Source organism: Agelaius tricolor, unplaced genomic scaffold, assembly GCF_023055355.1.
Source record: "Agelaius tricolor isolate 1412-34295 unplaced genomic scaffold, bAgeTri1.0.p SCAF_42, whole genome shotgun sequence".
Classification (NCBI taxonomy): domain Eukaryota; kingdom Metazoa; phylum Chordata; class Aves; order Passeriformes; family Icteridae; genus Agelaius; species Agelaius tricolor.
The window spans coordinates 688,436-711,230 of record NW_027269302.1 but is presented as its reverse complement, the minus strand read 5'-3'; the positions used below and the strand labels follow the sequence as shown (position 1 = coordinate 711,230).

General features: G+C 50.9%; 1 protein-coding gene across 3 annotated transcripts in view; it reads right to left on the bottom strand.

Moving 5' to 3' along the window:
- The window catches only part of LOC139603901 (zinc finger protein 154-like), a 488,962-nt gene that overhangs the window by 338,918 nt on the left and 127,249 nt on the right, over positions 1-22,795 (bottom strand). For 2 of the 3 annotated variants that reach the window (XR_011683844.1, XR_011683843.1), the window contains exon 2: positions 16,704-18,075. The exons of the other annotated variant lie outside the window; for it this stretch is intronic. The gene's annotated coding sequence lies outside the window, so the exon portion shown is untranslated. Of the gene's footprint in view, positions 1-16,703; positions 18,076-22,795 lie in introns of those variants that run through there. 3 annotated transcript variants of the gene reach the window in all.

The window sequence follows — 22,795 nt, the reverse complement described above, 5'->3', positions numbered from 1 at the left end:
GGAATCCCATGGAACCAGGTGTCCATGGTGACACTGGAGAACATTGTCACCCCATGGAATCCCATGGAACCAGGTGTCCATGGTGACATTCGAGAACATTGTCACCCAATGGAATCCATGGAACCAGGTGTCCATGGTGACACTGGAGAACATTGTCACCCAATGGAATCCATGGAACCAGGTGTCCATGGTGACACTGGAGAACATTGTCACCCCATGGAATCCCATGGAACCAGGTGTCCATGGTGACACTGGAGAACATTGTCACCCCATGGAATCCCATGGAACCAGGTGTCCATGGTGACAGAGCCGGGCCCAATGGAACCTACTGGAACACAGGAGAACATTGTTACCTGTTGGAACCCGGGCTGCTGAGAATTTCGGACTTTCTGAGCTGGCAGACACTGACCCCCAAGAGAACACTGCATTTGACCTGAGGCTGTGGAGAAGGCTTCCAAAATGGAATGACGGAGCTGGGATTATGGGTGTGGAGTTTGAATAGAAGGGTGTAATATCACATGGTGGACAACTTGGAGTTTAAGGTTTTAGAATATAGTAATGTATATAAAGCAAGATGGAGGTTTTAGGGTGGAGGCTGATCCGTTTTCTTTGCCTTCTTCACCTGCTTCTTCTTCTCCTTCTTCTTCTTCTTCTTCTTCTTCTTCTTCTTCTTCTCCTCCTTGTTTTCCTTCTCCTTCTCCTTCTCCTCCTCCTCCTCCTCCTCAGGTTTGGGTGGTACTGTGTAATTGGATAAAAAAGTCCCTTATGTTGGGCACGGGTGCTTGGTTATTGGGTTAAAAGTAAAAATAATTTAGGTGTCATTTCTTAATTGGACAGTTTATCCTCAGAAGACCTTGCAGAGAGAGAGACGGGGCTCCATTTTCACCTTGTTAGTGAAGTGCTGCAGAACTCACAGCTTGTGAGACTGTTCTAGAGACAAGAGCTAATGAACACCTGAGTCCAAACAAGAAATGCTGTCTTGGGATTTCATCCTGACCTTGGCAGAAAAGAAGGAAAAGAATTGACTGTTACCCCATGGAATCTCATGGAACCAGGTGTCCACTGTTTCACGGTGCAGCCTCAGAGAGTGGTGAGACCATTGTGTCACGATGGAATATCCTGAAACCACGGCTCCCTTGTGACAAACCTGGGCTTTATGAAACCAAGGACACCGCTGGGATGCAATGGAATCTCAAGGAGCCAAGGGTCAGCTGTCAACACATCAGCTTCTCAGGAAACCAAGGTAAACACTGTGACACAGAGAGGGGCCTCATGGGACCCAGGAGACCATGGTGACGCCGTGGTGGGATCTCATGGAACCAAGTGTGAATTGTTACAGGACCCAGGAGACCATGGTGACACCGTGGTGGGATCTCATGGAACCAAGAGCCCAGAGTTTCACAGCTCAGCCTCAAGGAGCGCTGGAGACCATGGTGTCCCAAAGGGAACACATGGAACAAAGGCTCTTTAGTGACACAGCAGGGCCTCATGGAATGCAAGAGATCATCCTGATGGAATGGGAACTCATGGATTCAAGGGTCCACTCTTTTGCTGCGTGGCCTCATGGAATGCTGGAAACCATTGTGGCACCATGGAAATGAATGGCACAAAGGCTCCACTGTGACCCAGCAGGGCCTCATGGAACCAAGGACACCGCTGTGATACAATGGAATCTCATGAAACCAAGGTCCAGTTGTGACAAAGCTGGGCCTCATGGAACCAAGGACAGTGCCGTGATGCAATGGAATCTCTAGGATCCAAGGATCACTTGTCAACACATCAGGTCTCATGAAACCAAGCAGAACATTGTGACACAGTGGAATCTCATGGGAGCAAGGCTCTGCTTTGATCAAGTGGGGCCTCATGGGACACAGGTGCCACTGGGACATTGTCAGGCCTGGTAGGAACAAGACACCACTGTGGCAGACCAAGGCCTCATGGGACCCTGGAGAGCCCTGTGACACGATGGAACCTGATGGAACCAAGGGCCCATTGTGACACGGCAGGGTCTCATGGAACCCCTGTGCCACTGGGACATTGCCAGGGCTGGTGCAAGCAAGGTTCCACTGTGACAAAGGCAGGCCTTGTGGCACCCAGGAGACCATTGTGGGACAATGGAATCTCATGGAAGCAAGGCCCCATTGTGACAAAGCGCGGCCTCATGGAAGCCCAGTGCCACTGGGACATCTCCAGCCTTGGAGGAATCAAGTGTCCATTGTGACACAGCACAGCCTCAAATCACAGGAGAGCAGAGGGATGGAGCCATGGAATCTTGGGGAACCAAGTGTCAATTCTAAACACAGCGAGGACTCATGGAACCCAGGAGACCATTGTGATGCTGCACTTTGTCACAATGGGGCCGTGCTTCTATGAGGATCCATGGGCCCACAATGTTCTCCTGGGTCCCAGGAGGCCCCGCTGGGTCACAATGGCCCCTTGCTCCCACGAGCCACAGCACGGTCCCCGTTGCCCCTGGGTTCTGTGAGGCCCTGCTGCGTTCACAACTGACACTTGCTTCCATGGGATTCCATTGCGTCACAGTGGCCCCCGTGTTTCCATGAGGTTCTGCTGTGTCACAGTGGACACTGGGTTCCACAAGAGCTGGCAATGTCCCAGTGGCACCTGTGTCCTGTGGGCCCCACTTTGCCAAAGCAGAGCCTTGGCTCCATGAGATTCCAGGCTGTCCCAATGCTCTGCTGAGTTCCACGAGGCTGTGCTGTGTCACAATGGACACTGAGTTCCACCTGCCCTGGCAATATCCAAGTGGCCCCTGGCTTCCATGAGGCCCCGTTGTGTTTGCAGGTGACACTTGGTTCCCCAAGGTGTCATTGTCACGCCGCTCTCCTGGGCGCCCTGAGGCCTTGCTGTGTGTGAGAAATGACCGCTACTTTTAAAATTTTAAGGTTGATTCAACCTTGAAAAAAATGACAACAAAGGACTGAAACAGGAGAAATCACAGCACTGGGAGCCCTTCCCCACCCCATGGCTATCAGCCACATGGCTCCTTCACAAATTGGCTGCTCCTCCTTTTAGACTTTGGTGTTCCATCAGGTAATCCTAGCCCCACCCAAAGTCTGTCAGGTAACTCTTTGTGGCCGTCCATTGGTGGAGAATGCTTTCTTGCACCCTGACTGGAGAGCAGGTGTTGCCATGCCTGCCTTCCAGTGACAAACCTGCCCTCCCCAAATGCCCCAACCACCAAGGCCATTACAAGGGGAGGGGAAGAGGACTATGGGGGACAGATGACAATAACATCACTACACATCTTAACACACACATAGGATCTATCTCCTCACTGTGAGACCCAACTATGACATTACTCATCTGTAACACTGTGCAATAATGGAGCCTTGTTCCTACCAGACCTGGCAATGTCCCAGTGGCACCTGTGTCCCATGAGGCCCCACTTGGTCAAAGCAGAGCCTTGGCTTAACAACTGACCCTTGTTTCCTTGAGATTCCATCTGTGAAAAACACGTTCACTCTCCTGTGAAAATGCACAAAGTTTAATAGAGGACAATGGGAGACCAGGACCATGGAGCAAAGGTTATTACGGCCGGGTGCATCTTGGCACTCAGCCAGGAGCACCCTGTTACCTTTGGGGACCCCCTGAAATACCTTTCCCCTTACATCAGCCTGGTGCATATTCATAGAGCCTCATGCATACCCATAAACTACTTTACATATTCCAGGAATGATTTTACGTGGCCCCTCCTTGGGTCTGCCTTTTCAGAGCATGTGTGTTTCTTGGCTGTGGTTTTGGCTCCTTCTCTTTATCACCTCCAGGTTTTGGGCCTTGCTGCACTCTGCCTTCAGACGGGGAGTGCTGATAGTTGGCAGATCTGTACAGGTGTCCTCATCCCGTGTGCATTGGATGTTATCCCACCCAAGCAGGCAGTTTAACACAAGCACACTTCTATCAGTTATTTCTCTACTATGTCTAAGCTAAATTAACAACAGAAATAAAAACTACATCTTTAGAACAAAGTTATTTTAACACCACACATATAAAATCCATTTTAATATTTGCAAAAAGCCAATATTATGATATTTATCTATAACAGGGTGAAGGAGCCCTGGCCCAGGCTCTGGCCCTGGGGGACACGGGGACGCTGCCGGGGGGTCCCTGTCCCCCTGTGCCACCCCCAGGGCCCCGGCCCCCCGTCCCCGTGTCAGGCTCTGGGGTCGATCTCGTGGAACATCCTCTGGGGGAGGCTGCGGGGCCAGGGGCGGGGGGACCCGGGGGGACAGGGGACCCCGCTGTGCACGAGCAGGGTTGGACTGCTCTGGGGGGAGCTGTGAGGGGGCCGGGGCAGAGTGACCTCCCCAGGAACCTCACACAGCCCCCGGGATGTCACACAACCCCCGTGATGTCACAATGCTGCCTGTGATGTCACACAGTCCCTGTGATGTCACACTGCCCCTGTGATGTCACACTGCCCCGTGTGATGTCACACTGCCATCTGTGATGTCACAGTGACCCTGTGATGTCACACAGCCATCTGTGATGTCACACAGCCCCTGTGATGTCACACTGCCCCTGTGATGTAACGAAACCCATGTGATGTCACACACTCTGTTATGTCACACAACCTCCATATGATGTCATTCAGCTGCTATGTGATGTCACAGGGCAGATTTGTGATGTCACAGTCACCCTGTGATGTCACAGCCTTCTCTGTGGCATCACAGAGCTGCTCTGTGACTCTGTGTCACAACCCACATTGTGATGTCACAGAGCCGCCTTCTGTGATGTCACAGCTAGCTCTGTGATGTCACAACCCCCTCAGTGCTGTCACACAGCCCACTCTGTGCTGTCACACAGCCCCTTGCTGCCATCCCAGCTGCTCTGTGGCTCTGGGACACAGCCCCAGAGGTGCTGCTGTGACACAGCCCCCGCGGGGACATCCCACAGCCCCGGCCAGTGCTGAGCCCCTGGGAGCTCTGTCTGTGCCCTGCTCGTGTCCCTGAGGGGCCCTGGCAGTGCCCCAGCCCTGCTGGGCTGTGCACAGGAGCTGCTCCTGGCCAGAGCTGTCTCTCTGCAGCTCTGCTGCCCTTGCCAGGAGCTGCCTCTGGGCCAGGAGCCCGGCCCAGCTCAGCAGCACAGACACAGCACAAGGACTTTAATCACCCTCTGGGCCTTTGCTGCTCTTTGCATCACACCCAGTCCCACAGAGTGGGCTCAAAGACTTCTCAAGAGCTCACAGTGAGATTGAAATACTGAAGTTTCTTGTACTTTAAAGAGATCCCTGTGAGGGACAGGGCTGACAAATGTCCCCAGGTTCCAGGGAGAGCAGAACACTGGAGGCACTGATGGCAGCTGGGGACAAACAAGGCAAAGGTGTCTCTGGTGCTGAGCAAACCTGGATGTGTTTCAGGAATGTAAAAGGCCAAGGCCTGAGCCCCAGGGCCTGGCCAGGCAGATCCTGTCCCTCCCTCCTTGCTCAGGGCTCTTCCCGGGATGGGCACTGGCATGTGGGGATGGGCAATGCCAAGGGCAGGAGCGTGGGGCGGCCCCTGCCAGGCTGCTGAGCAGGGACAAGGAGGCAATGAGGCCCCAGGCCTGCAAGGGTCACTTGTCCCCTCCTGGCTCAGGCCCAGGGCCAGCAGCCATGGCCAAAGTGCTGCCCAGGTTGGCTCTGTCAGGGCTGTCTTGCAGCTGCTGCCCATCCCTGTGCCCTGTGCAGCCCAGGCTGTCCCATGGTGTCCCTGCCCTGGCCTCTGTCCCTGCAGGCTCTGGGCATCCCCCGGCTGCCCCACCTGGCTGGGCCCTTCCTTTGCTGACAGCTCTGCCTCCTGCCTGCCCCTGCCTGCCCACACAAAGCCTGGGGCTGCTCCAGGCTCCTGCTGGGGACGTGCTGCACCACAGCCCTGCCCTGACAGGGAAATTCCTTTCTCCTGCAGCCACTCTGGGCCTCCCCAGCTGCCCTTGGCGTTAATTCTTTCTCTCTCTGGCTGTTTTCCACTATGTCTAAAGGATCCACCATCCCTGAAATCGCTCTTTAAACACTCTCATGGCTCTGCTCCACTGTCCTCAGGCTCCACCCCACTGAGCACAGAGCTCCTTTGTCCCTATACAGTGCTCATGGGCCCAAGGCCTCCAAATCCCTCCTTGGGACATCTCTGGGCCCTCTCCAAGGTGTTTCCAAATGAAAACATTCGGCTCAGAGTCTAAAGAAATCACCAGAGGACAGGGCCAGCCCGACCTGTCTGTCCTGGCTACTTTTGTCTGGGAGCAATCCTTGGATATACAGAATTTGGGAGGCCAAATTCTAATTTTGGCCATGGTCCCTGGACAAGAAGGCTGGTTCTTTTCCATAGGAATGAAGGAACAGAGCCCCAGTGTTTCAGCGACAGATGAGAGGTGACCACCAGAGGTCAAGGCCAGCCAGACCTGGCAGGTTTTGTTTTGTGAGATACCCTTGCATAGATGAAATTATTTTAGGGAGAGTACCCGTTTTGGCAATGGGCATCTGAAAAGTCAGACAGCTCTTTTCCATAGCAAGGAAAGGACAGTGCCCCAGTGCCCCAGGAGCTGATGAGAGGCAGCCCTTGACATGCCAAGATCAGCCAGAGCTGTCAGGTGGCCCCTGGGAGGCCAAGCCAGCCAGAGCTGTTCCATGTTCCCTGGGTTCCATGGGTCCCACAGTGTCCCAATGGTCCCTTGCTTCCCTGGGGCCCTGAGGTGTCATAATGCCCCCTTGGTGACACAAGGCCCTGAAGGTTGGAATGGTCTCCATGGTTCCATCAGGCCCCACAGAGCCACAATGGTCTCTGGGTCCATGGAGCCCCTCTGTGTCACCATGGCCCCTCGGTTCCCTGGGCTCCAGTGGTGCCACAATGATCCCCTTGGTTCCATGGGCTCCAGGGGTGCCACAATGATCCCCTTGGTTCCATGGGCTCCAGTGGTGCCACAATGATCCCCTTGGTTCCATGGGCTCCAGTGGTGCCACAATGATCCCCTTGCTTCCCTGGGCTCCAGTGGTGCCACAATGATCCCCTTGGTTCCCTGGGCTCCAGTGGGGCCACAGTGATCCCCTTGGTTCCATGAGGTCCCCACAGTGTCCCAGGGATCTCCATGGGAAGGAAAGAACCCAGCCCCACTGTTGCAGGCGCAGCCACCAGAGGCCCAGGCCAGCCAGCCTTGACGGTACTGGCAGATTTTGCCTGGGAGCAACCCTTGGATATTGAGAATTTCAGAGGTGGAATCCCAATTTCAGACATGGACTCTGGAGGAGAAGGATGGTTCTTTTCCATAGGAAGGAAAGCACAGAACACCGGTGGTGTCTCAGGGTCAGATGAAAGGCGGCCATCAGAGGCCAAGGCCAGCCAGACCTCTCTGTCCTGGCAGCTTTTGTCTGAAAGCAACCCTTGGATATTGGGAATTTGGGAGATGGAACCCCAATTTCGGCCGTTTCTGCATGGATAAGAAGGACGGTTCTTTTCCATAGGAAGGAAAGCACCCAGCCCCAGTGTTTGGACAGCAGGGGAGAGGCACCCCCAGGAGGCCAAGGGCAGCCAGACCTGTCTGTCCTGGCAGCTTTCACCTGGGAGCAATCCTTGGATGTACGGAGTTTTGGAGGGGGAATCCCAGTTTTGGCCATGGTCAAGATGGGTGGTTTTGCCCATAGGAAAGTAAAGCACAAAGTCCAAGTGTTGAGGAAGAATATAAGAGGTGGCCACCCTCAGGCCAAGCCAGCCAGCCCTGTCTCTCCTGGCACCTTTTGTCTAGGGGCTTTCCTTGGACATTGGGCATTTTGGAGGTGCAATCTCAGTTTTGGCTGTGGGTGCCTGGACAGGAAGAAGAGCTCTTTTCATAAGGAAGGAAAGCACCCAGCCCCAGTGTTTCAGAGGCAGATGAGGGCCAGCCCTCAGGAAGCCAAGGCCAGCCAGACTTGTCAGTGCTGGCAGCTTTTGTCTGGGAGCTATCCTTGGATATAAGGAATTCCAGAGGCAGTTGCCCAGTTTTGGCCATGAGTGCCTGCTTGAGATGGAGGGTTTTTTCCACAAGAAATAAAAGTGATAGTGGAGCCCTGGAAAATGTTAAAAATAGTCTTTGAAAATATTGGGCTTTGTGTTTTCTCAGGTCACTGCACCTGCGTAAGCAGTATGATAAAAGATATAATTGTTAGATGTGGTGATTGTTTAGTAATTAAATAGAATTATTATATAACCATAAGAAGAATCGTGAGAAACTCTGTTGGAAATTTAAAGGGGGCTATGTTTAGCTGAAATCTGTGTATACAATAGAAGAATATAAGTTTAATAATTACATGAAAGTTATGTAATGATAGACGATAAAACACATTCACCTCGAATGTATGGTCGGAATCAGATTTGGGTGGAAACTACCCCGATTCCCAGAGCTCTTGAATAAAAAGCACCGCATATAATCGCTTCTGTGATTATGTGTTTCTGAACGCTAACATTTTGGCGACCCCGGATGGGACCCTGCGGGTGCTGCTGAGCGAGTTTCGCGACTCGACCGCGCTCCAGCCGGCACCGAGGGATTCTCGGGGAGCTCGATCGGCCGCAACCGCTTCTGCCGCTCGCCACGTCCCCGGGAGAAAGGTAAGGTGCTTTTTACTTTGGTTTGGGTGCCTGCCAATGAGACGCAGCGAAAGCTACGCTTGGTTGGGCTAAAGGAATCCCTGCTGGTACAAGCCCAGGCGCCGTTCCATAAGACAATCGCGAAAGCGTTGCGGGTTTCGCAATTTGTGGTATATTTGGAATGGAGAAACTGAAAGGGATTTTGGGCGGCAACACCTCTATCCCGCAAAGTTCTCCTTTGGGGTGCTTATTAGCACATTGGAATATAACACTATTTCGCAGTTAATGTCATTTTGTAAACAAGAAGGAAAATGGGATGAGGTTCCGTATGTTGATTTGTTTGTCTATTTACGGGAAAAGCCAGAATGGCAGGATGAATGTGGATTAATGATGGTTAAAACAACTGCAAGCAATAAGTGTGGGGTTTGTGAGGAACGTTGTTTAGAACACTTGGCGTTGAAAGAAAGCCTGAGTAGGGAAAATTAGACAGATATTGATTTACAGGTAGCTCCAATAGGAACAAGAGAACCTAACCCTATCCCACCTGTTCCATCTGTCCCTATCCCACTGCCTGCTCCTACCCCACCTAGTCCTGAACCGGTCTCGTCTAGTACACCCTTCCCTCTTTATTCTCCTCTCCCATCATCACCTGATGCCTCTTCCTCGGAACATGAGAAAAACCTAACTGTGGCAGGAAGGAGAGAGAGAGAATCAACGATGGGGTAGCCCACAGAACCAGGAGTCGGTCTAACCTTGCCCCAGTTATGGATAGAAAAGACATAGGCAGACAAAAACGGACTGTAATTGCCCCCTTGCGACAAAGTGTAGGAGTGGAAGGGCCAGTATTTATAAAAGTGCCTTTCTCTCCTGCAGATTTAGTTATTTGGAAACAATCAGCCAGAATTCATAGAGAAAATCCTGATAAAATGGCATGAGTATTAAAAATGGTTATACAAAACTCAAAATCCTGACTGGGATGACATACAATAATATGTATATTAATATATTATATATGTATTTATATATATATATATATATATAATTATATATAGTATATTAATATATCTGATATATTAATATTAGATACTTTGATGGATTCTACTGAGAAAGAGATGGTACTTAAGGCAGCCAAAGAAAGGGTAAGAGAGGACATCAGAAATGGACTCGTAACAGGGAATTGAGATGAGAATTTCCCAATTGAGGATCCAAATTGGGACCATGATTTATTTTGCGATATGGGGAGACTATGGAAATATCAAGAGTGGATCCAAATAGGAGTTCAGAATGCTGTGCCCAAAACTATAAATTGGTCTAAACTATATGAAGTTCAGCAGGAAAAGACAATGTCCAGACTTGAACAACCAGTTTCACCAGGGCAATCAGTGCCAGCAGGTTACCAAGGGGATGGTTTTGGGGGAGTATACCAGCTGACTAGACACAGAGCCAGTAGAAAAAGTTAAGGAACCTGTTCTAAATATACAATTAGGACATAAAGAGGTCAAATTTCTAATAGATACAGGAGCTACTTACTCGGTATTGAATGATTTGCAAGGACAAATTGGGGACAAGGAAACAACAATAGTCGGCGCTACAGTGAAAGAGGAAAAACGGCCATTCTTGCAACCCCTAGATTTGTGTTTTGGGAACAAAGTTATAACACACGAATTCCTATACGTACCTGAGTGTCCAATTCCGCTTTTAGGGAGAGATTTGCTAGCGAAACTTGATGCGGTAATAACCTTTGAAAATGGGGAGCTTATAATGAAAATATCTGAATCAAAGACGGGACAGATTTTAATGATCAAAGAAAAACCTGTTCCCTCTATCCCTAGGGAGGTAGGAGATGCAGTGATTCCCTCTGTATGGGAGACAGATATACCAGGGAAATCTAAATTGGCACAACCAGTGCATGTAGAGTTAAAAGAAGGGGCGAGGGCTCTACAAGTCAAACAATATCCCATAAAACCAGAAGCACGGCAAGGAATAAGTAAAGATTATTGAGAAATTCTTGAAATACCAAATTCTAGAAGAATGTGAATCAGAATTTCATACACCAATATTTCCAGTAAAGAAGCCAAATGGTGAATATAGATTAGTGCAGGATTTGAGAGCAATAAATAAAATCACAAAGGACATTTCTCCAGTGGTAACAAATCCTTACACATTGCTAACATTCGTAAAAGAGATATATAAGTAGTTTACTGAAATTGATTTAAAAGATGCCTTTTTCTGCATCCCCATTGACAAAGAAAGTAGGAAACTGTTTGCCTATGAGTGGAAAACCCAGGGAATGGGAGAAAGACCCAACTCACCTGCACATGATATAAGAACTCGCCGACCCTATTTGGAAACCAACTGGCAAAGGAGCTGGAGATTTGGACCGAGAATGGGCAAGTACCAAGAGACCAATACCTGTTGTTGCAGTATGTTGATGATATACTAATAGCTACAGAAGAAAAGGCAACCTGTATAAAGGTAACCATTGAGATTTTAAATTCCCTGGGAATGGGAGGTTATAAAGTATCCAGAGGAAAGGCACAAATTGCCCAACAGACTGTGATCTACCTGGGATGTGAAATTTCACAAGGGCAACGAAAACTAGGCACTAACTGTATCCAAGCTATTTGTGCTATTCCAGAGCCCCAGAATCTACATGAGCTGCGAGTCTTCCTCGGGATGGCAGGATGGTGTCGCCTGTGGATCATGGACTATGGACTGATTGCGAAACCCCTGTGTGAAGCTCAGAAGATGCAGCCATTCACCTGGGGCAAGCCACAGAAAGAAGCCTTCCTAAAATTAAAGGAAGCACTGACAACTGCTCCAGCATTAGGCTTACCTGATCTGTCTAAAGATTTTCAGCTGTTTGTCCATGAAAGGCTGCGCCTAGCACTAGGAGTCCTGACCCAAGGTCTGGGAAGCTGGAAAAGGCCGCTGGGCTACTTTTCCAAACAACTTGACAGCATAAGTGCCGGGTGGCCTCCATGTCTGCGGGCAGTCGCAGCCACTGTGATGCTGATACAAGAAGCCAGGAAGCTCACGATGGGAAGGCACATAGATGTCAATGTACCACACATGGTAACCTCTGTCTTAGAGCAGAAGGGGGGCATTGGCTATCCCCAAGCAGGATGATGAAATTCCAGGTAGTCCTGACTGAGCAGGGTGATGTCACATTAAAAACAACTAACCTTTTGAATCCAGCTTTGTTCCCAGGTACCACAACTGAAGAAGGCCCATTAGAGCATGACTGTGTGGAGGTAATAGAGTACACCTACTCAGCAAGAGAAGACCTGAAAGACATCCCACTAGAGCAGCCAGAGTGGGAGCTGTTTACAGATGGGAGCAGCTTCGTGGAAAACGGAACCAGATACGCTGGGTATGCGGTAACAACAGTCAGTACAGCAGTGGAGGCAAAGGCATTACCACCAAATACATCTGCCCAGAAGGCAGAACTGGTTGCTTTAACCAGGGCACTAGAATTAAGTGAAGGGAAAAAGGGAAATATCTGGACTGACTCAAAATATGCTTTTGGAGTGGTGCATGTACACGGAGCACTGTGGAAAGAAAGGGGACTATTGTCCTTCTCTGGGTATGCACATTAAACATCAGGATGCAGTCCTGCAATTGATAAAAGCAGTACAAAAACCTGAACAAGTGGCAATCATACTCTGTAAAGCACACCAATCAGGAAAACTCCAAAATCTGTGAGGGAAATCGAAAGGCAGACTGGAGAGCCCGACAGGTTGCTCGAGAGGTGCAAACAACAATGGCATTGATACCTTTAAAGCTTAATGTATCCCAATTCAATTTGCCTCCAGAACCAAAATATTCAGTAGAAGATGAGAGACTGGCACGTTTGCTAAATGCACAAAAGAATTCAGAGGAATGGTATGTGACTGCACAAGGACAGATAGTGGTACTCCCTTGATAATGAGAGAAGTTCTACAAATTAAACATAACGAATGTCACTGGGGAGCAGAGGCATTGGTAAAATTGCTAAAGCAGAGTTTAATTTTGGTACGGATGTTAACAATGGCAAAATCAGTGTTGTCAAAGTGTGATATCTGCTTGAAAAACAACCCAGTGGCTGGCGACAGGCACAGCCAGGAAGAATTCGGATAGGAATAGAGCCAGGAGGCTATTGGCAGGTAGATTTTGTAGACTTGCCAAGAACTCGAGGATACAAATACCTGTTAGTGGGGGTTGACACATTCTCTGGGTGGCCAGAAGCCCTTCCCTGTCGCACCAACCAAGCAAAGGAAACAGTAAAGTGGTTACTACAGGAGATTATTCCCAGGTTCGGGGTACCCCTAGGGGTATCATCAGATAGGGGACCCCATTTCATAGCTACAGTAGTAAGAGAGGTAAGTAGATTGCTGGGGATAACTTGGGACCTCCACACACCATGGAGACCCCAGTCAAGTGGACAGGTAGAGAGGATGAATCAGACACTAGAGAGGCAAATCAGTAAAATATGCCAAGAAGCCAAATTGCAGTGGCCCCAGGCTTTGCCAATAGCACTGTTGAGGATTGGGATAAAGCCTAGGAGTGGGATGTCAGTCAGTCCTTATGAGATATTGCATGGGAAACCATATGAATCTCCTGAGCCTAACCCTAATGTGCACGTCACAGGAAAGCAGGAAGTGTATAATTATGTTCTGTCTCTCGGGAAAACTTTAGCTCGGCTCCGGAGCATCCTCGTGTGGAATAGACCGCTGACTCTCGAGAACCCAGTTCATAACATACATCCAGGAGACGAGGTGTACATCAAGAACTGGAACGAAGAACCGCTGAAAGAAAAGTGGAGTGGAGCCCATCAGGTACTGCTGACCACCTTTACAGCAGCCAAAGTAGCCAGCGTGGACCCCTGGATTCACTACACCCGAGTGAAGAAAATCCATCCTGGATCACGGCCTGTGTAAACTGTGGAACCAACAAGGCTGCAGATAAGATGTGTTTAATCACTTTGAGAATGCTATCAGTAATTGTGCCAATGTTATGGTCATTAATGTCTTTGGGATGTGGAATGCAAAAAGATCAACTAACCACTCTTCATTCTAGAATGAAGAGAGAGGTACAAGCAGAAACACAGGTGATAAAGGTTTCTAATGCAGTTTGGGCTGAGAATGTAATGATTGGATTAGTCAAAGCCTTTGCCAAAATGCAAAACACCAGTAGAATAACTGCCTGTATACCAATACCAAAGGGCAGCAGGAGATCCAGTAAATTGGGGAATCATAACAGCAAAACTACCTGAAACACAAAAGAACAAAACAATTGCATGCAAACAGGTACCTGAGTCGAGGCAAGTAGTCAAGGAAACTTGGGAGAAAATAGGAACATGGATGAAACCCATGGGCCAGAAAGACTGTATTCTAAGTGCTGGCACACTAGGAACCCCTATGGTAGAATCAGCAGGCATCACACAATGGCAATGCTATTTGCCACACTATAAAAAGATTACAGAAAATGTTACAGAAACCACTCTGGTATGGAAGTGTGAGGCCAAGGATCAGAAAGATCAGACAGAGCCTTGGGACAGTGCGTGGTCTGTGAGTATCCTTCAAAGATTCCAATGTATGGCAAACACCCCTTGGTGCATTAAGTGGGAAGGCCCCGAGAATGAAACAGATCCAGCAGTAACAAACACTGCCACCAGCAGCAGAACGAGGGCAGACCAAGTAAGTTGGTGGGCATGTAATAAAACTTATGACTGCACTTCTGATGATGCAGAGATAAAGCAGATGCCACCCCTGGCAATAGCCCTACAAACTGGCTGTGCTTGCAGAGGGATCAAACATAAACAAGGCAGAGTGAATTATAAAGCAGTTGTAGGATGTACCAGGAGTACAGTCCGAGGTCCAGGACAATTTGTATGGGCAGCAAGCGATGGCACCTGGACAACACATCTGCCTGTAGAGGGGAAAGTAAAGGAAATTACTTTAGGCCTCCCAACCTCATGTCCAATTTGGAAAAAGTCCCCATTTAACGGAAAACATGAACTTGTGCAGATAAGAGCAAGACGAGAAGTTCTAGACAATGAAAATCCAGATGACACTTGGCAAGAACCCTCTGGTGGAGTGAAATTTGGGTGGGCCCTAGAGTCTTTGCTTGGTCCTACAGCAAACTATCAGAGTAGAAGATGCTGTACAAACTTACAGGTCAGGTAGATAGACTGGCAAGAGTCACCCGGGAAGGATTTAAAGAATTAAACGTACAATTACAAGCCACCACAAAAATGACTTTACAAAATCGATTAGCCTTAGATTTGTTACTCCTGAAAGAGCATGGAGTATGTGGATTTTTAAAGGGACGGGTTGGTCATTGCTGCGTTCACATCCCAAATGTAACTGCAGATGTAGAATATGACATCAATCAGTTGAAACAAAGAGAGCATGAAGCACAAGAAGAGCAAAAGGATTTGACTACGACCTGGCTAGGCAAAATCTTTAAAGGGTTAGGGTGGAATGTGAGTTCATGGATTAAATCTGTCATTGAGAGTGTGATAATCTTACTAATTCTATTCTTAGCAATTTGGTTAGTTCACAGCATCTTAAAAGGAGAGATACAGAAGAAAACGTCCTGGAACCAGAAGATAATAAAGGCACTGACACGAGATCCACGCCCACCATCTTCTGGTTCTCCAGTTCGTGACAGCATCCACGACAACCTTTACATCAACCATGGACTTGAAGAACGTCAAGAATAAATTGAGAAATAAAGGCCTGTATCAAGTGAAAACATTTACACCTATAGTGAAGTGAAAATGCTTTCAAAGGGGGGAGAATGATAGTGGGGCCCTGGAAAAATGTCAAAAATAGACTCTGAAAATGTTAGGCTTTGTGCTTGCCAGATCATGTGAAATTGCACCTGCGTAAGCAGAACATGATAAATGATATAATTGTTAGATGTGATGATTGTTTAGTAATTAAATATAATTATTGTTTAATCATAAGAAGAATCATGAGGAACTATGTTAGAAGTTTGAGGGGGGCCATGAGGAGCCCATGCTTGGCTGAAATCTATGTATACAATAGAACAATTGAAGTTTAATCATTACCATGAAAGTTATATAACGATAGAATATAAAAACATGTTCATCCCAAACCCATGTTGGAGTCAGATTTGGGTTGGTACCCCTGACACCCAGAGCTCTTCAATAAAAGCACCTGCATATAATCATTCTGGTGATTATGTGTTTCTGAACGCTAATATACCCAGTAAAGTGTTAAACCCTTCCCAGTTGCTGTGCATGAGGCTCTATGAATATGCACCAGGCTGATGTAAGGGGAAAGGTATTTCAGGGGATCCCTGAAGGTAACAGGGTGCTCCTGCCTGAGTGCCAAGATGCACCCAGTTTACATCTTCCCAGAACTGTTTAGCATGGCTCTGCCCTGGATCTGCCTTTTCAGAGCATGCAGATTCCTTGGCTGTGGTTTTAGTCCATTCTCTTTATCGCCTCCAGTTTTTGGGCCTTGTTGCACTCTGCCTTCAGACAGGGTGTGCTGATAGTTGGCAGATCTGTACAGGTGTCCTCATCCTGGGTGCATTGGATGTTATCCCATCCAAGCAGGCGGTTTAACACAAGCAGCTATTTCACTGAGCTTAATTAACAACAGAAATAAAAACTATAGAACAAAGTTACTTTAAAAAACAGTCCCAGTCCATATTTGATCCCAGTCCAGGTGATCCCAGCCCATCTTTGATCCCAGCCCATATTTGATCCCAGTCTGTGGGGTCCTGCACACACTCCCAGGGTCTGGAATTCCAGTTCCCAGCAAGGAAAAAATGTTCCTGCCCTTGAACTTCCTTCCTATCCTCTCAAAAAATTGCAATAAAATTATAAACAAAGATATAATAATTGAAATTAAATAAATTATAATAAAAATGAAATATAAAAATCTCAACTCTTCTTTACAATACTCCAACAATGATTCAACCCAAATCAACAACTATTACTATAATATTACCAATGCATATAAATAAACAAATTATATATCAAGAAATACCTTTTGAAAGTTTTAACTCAATAAGTAATATACTTCAGATAAAAAAATACCTAAAAAACTAACATACAATCTAACACACCTTAGTAAAACAATTCATATTACAAATATACTAAACACAAAACCAAACACCACTACAATTTCTCAGACATTTTAACCAAACAATTAAACTTTAATAACATCCTTAAGTACTCCAAAACAATTAAAATTATTTTTAAAAGGTTTATTGGGGGTGCGTGGTTTTATTTGGATATTGGTTTTTTAATTGTTAGAGGCTAGATGATTTAAAAAATGGGAATTTTATAGGAATTGAATCAGCTGAGAAGGTGGCACTCTGCAAACAGAACTGACTGAAAATGAACGGGACAGAAATCAGTAACTCTGAAAGTTTTATTTGCTATCAAATACATCCTACACACCCAGCCCCACACAATCCCCATCCCATTGCTCCAAATTGGGATCCCACTTCTCCCAGTCCCCTTCTAACACCATCTCACCCTGGTGGCTGTGGAATGGAGTGAGTTTGGCATGGGATTGAGTTTTTTTGAGGAGGGAACAAGGAATTTGAGGTAGGATTGAGCCTTTTTGGGTTAAAATTCAGTTATTTTCAGAGGGATTTGAGTGGTTTTGAAGTGACAGATCCATCCCTCTTGGCTTTTGGAGTGGAAACACATGGAAAAGAGAAAAAAATTCAGGCCAAACCAAAGGACAAGCAGCCAGGAGTGTTCCCAACATGGATCACAGGGAATGTGAGTGACCAGGGCTGTGCCCAAAGTGCCTCCTCCAGTGGGGGATGGAGCTGCAGCAGCGCACGAAGCTCTTCCCGCACTCGGGGCACTCGCAGGGCTTCCCTTACCGGTGCCTCCGTTGGTGTCGGGTCAAGTGAGAGCTGATGGAGAAGCTCTTCCCACACTGGGGACACTCATAGGGCCTCTCCCCGGTGTGGATGCGCCGGTGCCTGACGAGGGTGGAGTTGTGCTGGAATCCCTTCCCGCAGTCGGGGCATTGGAAGGGCCTCTCCTCTGTGTGACTCTGATAGTGCCGGAGGAGATCAGAGCTGATCTGAAACCTCTTCCCACACTCGGAACACTCATAGGGCCTCTCCCCTGTGTGGATCCTCTGGTGCGAGTTAAGGTGGGAGCTCTGGCTGAAGCTCTTCCCACACTCCCCACACTCGTAGGGCCGTTCCCCAGTGTGGATCCTCTGGTGCCTGATCAGGTGGCAGTTCCACCTGAAGCTCTTCCCACACTCCACGCATGTGTGGGGCTTCTCCCCATCATGGAGCTGCTCATGGAGCACCAGCTCCGAGCTCTGCCTCCATCTCCGGCCGCCTTCCCGGCCCAGGCTGGCTCTTTCCCCCTCAGGTCCCCACCATCTGCGTTTGCAGCCCCTCCTCCTGCGGCATCTCCGGGCCTTTTCCTCCCCGTTGGCTTCCTGCGCCGTGGAGCCGCTCAAAACGGCCTCTGCCACCAGGTTCTGCCACGGGCATTTGTCCTCCCTGCTCTCTATGCTCAGCTCCTGCTCTGGGCGAGGAAGGACAAGGACAGGACGGTGAGATGAGGGACTACATTTTGTTCCTCACGAAAAAGAGACCAGTGTGTTACAAGAGTTGTCTGCTGACTATTTCTGTACTACTTCATGAGATATGAGCCACAAGGATACCAGGGAAGGGGTTGCAGGAGCCCACACATAGTCCCACCCAGCAAATGGTACAAACAGATAACTCACAGAAATAACGACCAGGGAAAGGCTGGGGAAAGGGCAGGGGCAGATTAACACCCAGCAGGGAAACCTTTCCCGCTGACAAATGGTACAAGCAGATAACTCACAGAGATAACGACCAGGGAAAAGCTGGGGAAGGGGCAGGGGCAGATAAACAGTCTGCAAGGCAGGATATTTGCTTGCTTAAACTTGATAGGGCACAGTTTGCAAGGCAGGACATTTGCTTGCTTAAGCTTGATAGGGCACATATTGTGTTAATCATAAGATTTTGGTAATTTTCCACAGAGAAGTCACCAAATAAGGACATAGGGTGAAGAAGACGCGGCTGAGGAAGACTCCGCAGCCTTTATCACCGACCACCAGGAGACAGAAGGATGACCCCCTAGCAACAACCAGCGCAGGCGCAGAGAACTCCGAGATAACATGGACTCCTGAAGGATGGAGAGGATAAAAGGACTGAATCAGAAACTAGTTGGGGCGGCAGTAGGTGGAGCGGAGACTCCCCTGTCGCCCAGCGCTGAGCCTTTGCTTACGTAGTATAACTGCTTCAATAATTAATAAATTCTTTGATTGGAAATTACTCGTTTTGAGTCAATTTTATAACAATGGGGTGTCCAGGGGGTCCCTGTGCCCAGGAAAGGGGGTGCACGGGCCCCGGTGTTGAGGAAGGTGGTGGGTGGGGGCTGTGGAAGGCAGGAGTGGGGGTCCAGGGGGTGCTGGGGTCAAGGAAAAGCGGGGGCTGGGGTGTCTGAGAGGGGGAGGGCCGGGAAAGGGGGTGCGGGGGGGCATTGGTGCTGCATGAGGGGGTGCAGGAGGGTCCCCGTGCTGGATAAGGGGGTGCAGGGGGGGTCCCTGTGCCTGAGAACGAAGGGTTTGGGAGGGTTCCAGTCTCAGATATGGGGGTGCACGGCGGTCCTGGTGCAGTGGAATGGGGGTTCAGGGGGTCCTGGTGCTGTATAAGGGGATGCAGTGGGGTCCCGGTGCCCAGGAATGGGGGTTCAGGGGTGCCGGTGCCAGATAATGGCCTGGCTGGGATCTGGTGCTGGGAAAAGGGGTGCAAGGGGTCCCAGGGCCAGATAACGGGATGCACTGGGGTCCCGGTGCCCAGGAATGGGGTTCTGGGGGGTTCCATTCCCGAGTTCCGGGGTTCAAGGGGTCCTGGTGCCTGAAAATTGAGGTTCAGGGGGTCCCGATGCCGGGTAAGGGGATGTAGTGGATCCCGGTGCCCAGAAATTGGGGTTCAGGGCGGTTTCCCTGCCCGGGAATGGGGGCTCAGGGGGTTCCAGGCTGCAGATAAGGGGGTGCAGGGGTTATCGGGGCTGAGGAAAGGGGTACAGGGGGGGTCCCAGTGCCCCAAAATGAACGTTCAAGGGGGGTCTCTTGACCCCCTGGAACCCCAGGGGACCCTCCGGGATCCCCTGGAACCCCTTCCAGGAAGCGCCGGGAATGAAGAACTGGGGGGACACCGAAATTTGGGAGATCTGGGGGTCCAAAAGCCGAGGAAAAGGGCAGGTCTGGGGTATGGGAAGGACGAGGTGGCCGGGAATGGGCGTGCAGGGCGTCCCAGAGCACTGACGGGGGTGCGGGGGGATCCTAGGCCCGGATTAGGGGGGGCAGGGGGGTCCCAGTGCCCAAAAATTGGGGTTCAGGGGGTTCCCGTGCCGGGGAATGCGGGTTCGGGGGGAGTTTCCTTCCAGGAATTTGGGATTCAAGGGGGTCCCGGTGGCCGGGAATTGCGGTTCCGGGGGCGTCGGTGACCAGAAATGGGGATTCAGGGGGGTCCTGGGGCCACATGAGGGGGTACAGGGCGGTGCCAATGCTGGGCAAGGGGGTACAGGGGGGTCCCTGTGCCCAGAAATGGGCGCTCAAGGGGGTCCGCGTGCTCAGGAATGGGGGTTCAGGGGGGTCCCGGTGCTGAAAAAGGGTGCTGAGGGGGTCACAGGACCGAAAATGGGGGTTCAGGGGGGTCCCGGTACCCGGGAATGGAGGTTTAGGGAGTTCCCGGTGGCCAGGAATTGCGGTTCAGGGGGGTCCCGGTGAACAGAAATGGGGGTTCAGGGGATCTCGGTGCCAGATGAGGGGGTACAGGGGGGTCCCGGTGCTGGGGAAGTGGAGTGAGGGGGGCTGGCATGACCCAAAATGGGGGTTCAGGAGGGTTCCCCTGCCCGGGAATGGAAGATCAAGGGGGTCCCGGTGCCCGGGAATTGCGGTTCAGGGGGGTCCCGGTTTCGGGGGGTCCCACTCACCTTTGGTCGCGGCCCCCGGGTCCCCCAGGAGCCCCAGGAGCCCCCGGAGCACCCCCAGCCCCAGCGCTGGGGCCATCGCAGCCGTCCCCGATCGCGGCTGCAGAGACGCGAAAGCGAAAGTGCCCGAGGGAGCGCGGGGGGAGGGGGAAAGGGCGAATTCCAGGGAATTCACCTGGATCCCCTCCTGGCACCCCTCTGGATCCCTCGGGGATCCGCCTGGGACCCTCCAGGGCCGCGCCCTGCGGGACCCCCGGGCCGGGCTCTGCTGAACTCCCGGCCCTGCGCCCAAACTCTGCCCGGACCCCGCTGGGCTCGGCCCAAAGCCGGGCAAGCAGCGGGAGCAGCGGAGCCAATTTTTGCTGCGGGTGCGGGTCCCACCCCCGGCGGAGCAGGGCTGGGCGCTGGGACCCGATCCCTGATTCCCAATCTCCTTCTCTCTCGCTCTCTCTCTGCTGTTCTCTCCCTTTCCTTTGGGGGATCATAAATCCCAGAGCGGCCGCAGAGCCCCGTGCCCAGGCCGGGTTTCCCAGCAAAGGGAGGCTGGGGCTGAGGTGCCCCGGGCTGGCCGGGAATGGGGGCCCGGGGCTCCCTGGGCTCACGGAAATGGGGGATCCAGGGGCTGGGAGAGGAGGATACCCGGGAAAGGGGGTGCAGGGGGGTGTTGGTGCAGGATAAGGGGGTGCAGGGGGGGGGGGGTCCCAGTGCCCGGGAATGGGGTTGGGACGGGGGGGTGGGCAGCAGCTGCTGGAGAGAGACTGGGACAGACTGGAATGGACTGGGACAGACTGGGAAAAGAACCCACTGGGAGCAGAACTGAGGCAGCAGAGATCATACTGGGATATACTGGGACCTCACTGAGGGCTACTGGGAACATGCAGGGGACAATTGAGATTGGACTGGGAGGGACTGGGAATGGTTTGGATCATCCTGGGACTGACTGGAATCATACTGGGAGTGATCAGATCTGTAGCAGGGGTGAAGAAGAGAAACTGGAATAATGCAGGGAGCAACTGGGATCATACTGGGAGCAGCTGCCCCATGCTGGGGTCATACTGGGATCATACTGGGACTGATGGGGTGACACTTGGAGTGACTGGCATAGTACTGGGAGTGTCTGGGAGTAACTGGGATCAAACTGGAGGTGACTGGACTTATACTGGCAGCAACTGGGACCACAGCGGGGGCAAATGGCATCGGGTAAGGTGTGACCGGGCTCATCCTGGAAGTGCCTGGGGCCACACTGGGCTCTTACTGAGAGGGACTGAGAGTGAAAGGAACCATACAGGGCATGACTGGGAGCCGCTGGGACCGTGTCGGGGGCAACTGGGATCCTACCGGGAGTGATTTGGACCATACTGGGAGTGACCGGGAGCCACCGGTGAGGCGGCGGCGGAGCTGGGAGGCGGCCGCAGCGCAGGTGGGAGCCGCGCTGGGTTGTGCGGGGGCTCGGGGCTCGCTGCGGGCCTCGGGGGCGGCAGGGGGCTCAGGCGGGTTCCTTGTGCCGTGTCCGGCCCGTGGTGCCGCTGCCGTGAGGGCGCTGCGGGAGCGGCTGCCCGCGGTCTCCTTGCGGCCGCTGCCTCGGCAGGAGCCGCTGCCGGAGCAGCGCTGGCTCGGCCCGGTTCCTGTGGCTGGCACAGGGGCGGCTGCCCCGTGCCCGGGGCTGTGCGGGGAAATTCACGTGGCCGGAGGTTTCTGTGCCCCGAGGAGACAGAGGAGTCCTGTACAAGTGACTTTATTGCTGAGCAGAGGGAGAGGCCGTGGCGCATTTGCCGTGCGCTCGCTGCCATTGTTGTAGTTCGCAGCCTCCTTTTTATCCTCATTTTCCCGGCTCATCTCCCTCTCCCTTTGCCCACTGGCTGAGGTACTTGGAAGGTTCAGACCTCCCGATCTGCCAACTGCACGTCCTCGTTAATGTGCACCCCCACTTTTGTAGAACAGCCGATATTCACGGCTCTGTTAAGTCTTTTTTGTTCTCGACATTCAGGAATTTAGCGGGACTTTCTGCGAGCAGCAGTCCATGTTAATTAATAACATTTATTGAAGCTGGTGGTTTCGCTCCTTACTTCCTTATCTACAAGTCCCTGGCCCCTCGCTCAGCTGCTGAATGAGCTGCACTCTCAAGGTGTGGAGCATGGTAAAAAGGTGAGAGGTGCTGTAGCACATCAGAGCAGAAGCAGCATTCGTTTAACCCATGGTCTGCCAGGGAACCACAAAACCATGTCCCATTCCCATCCTTTCCACGTTTGGACTGGTACATGAGCTGCTTTTTTGTTTC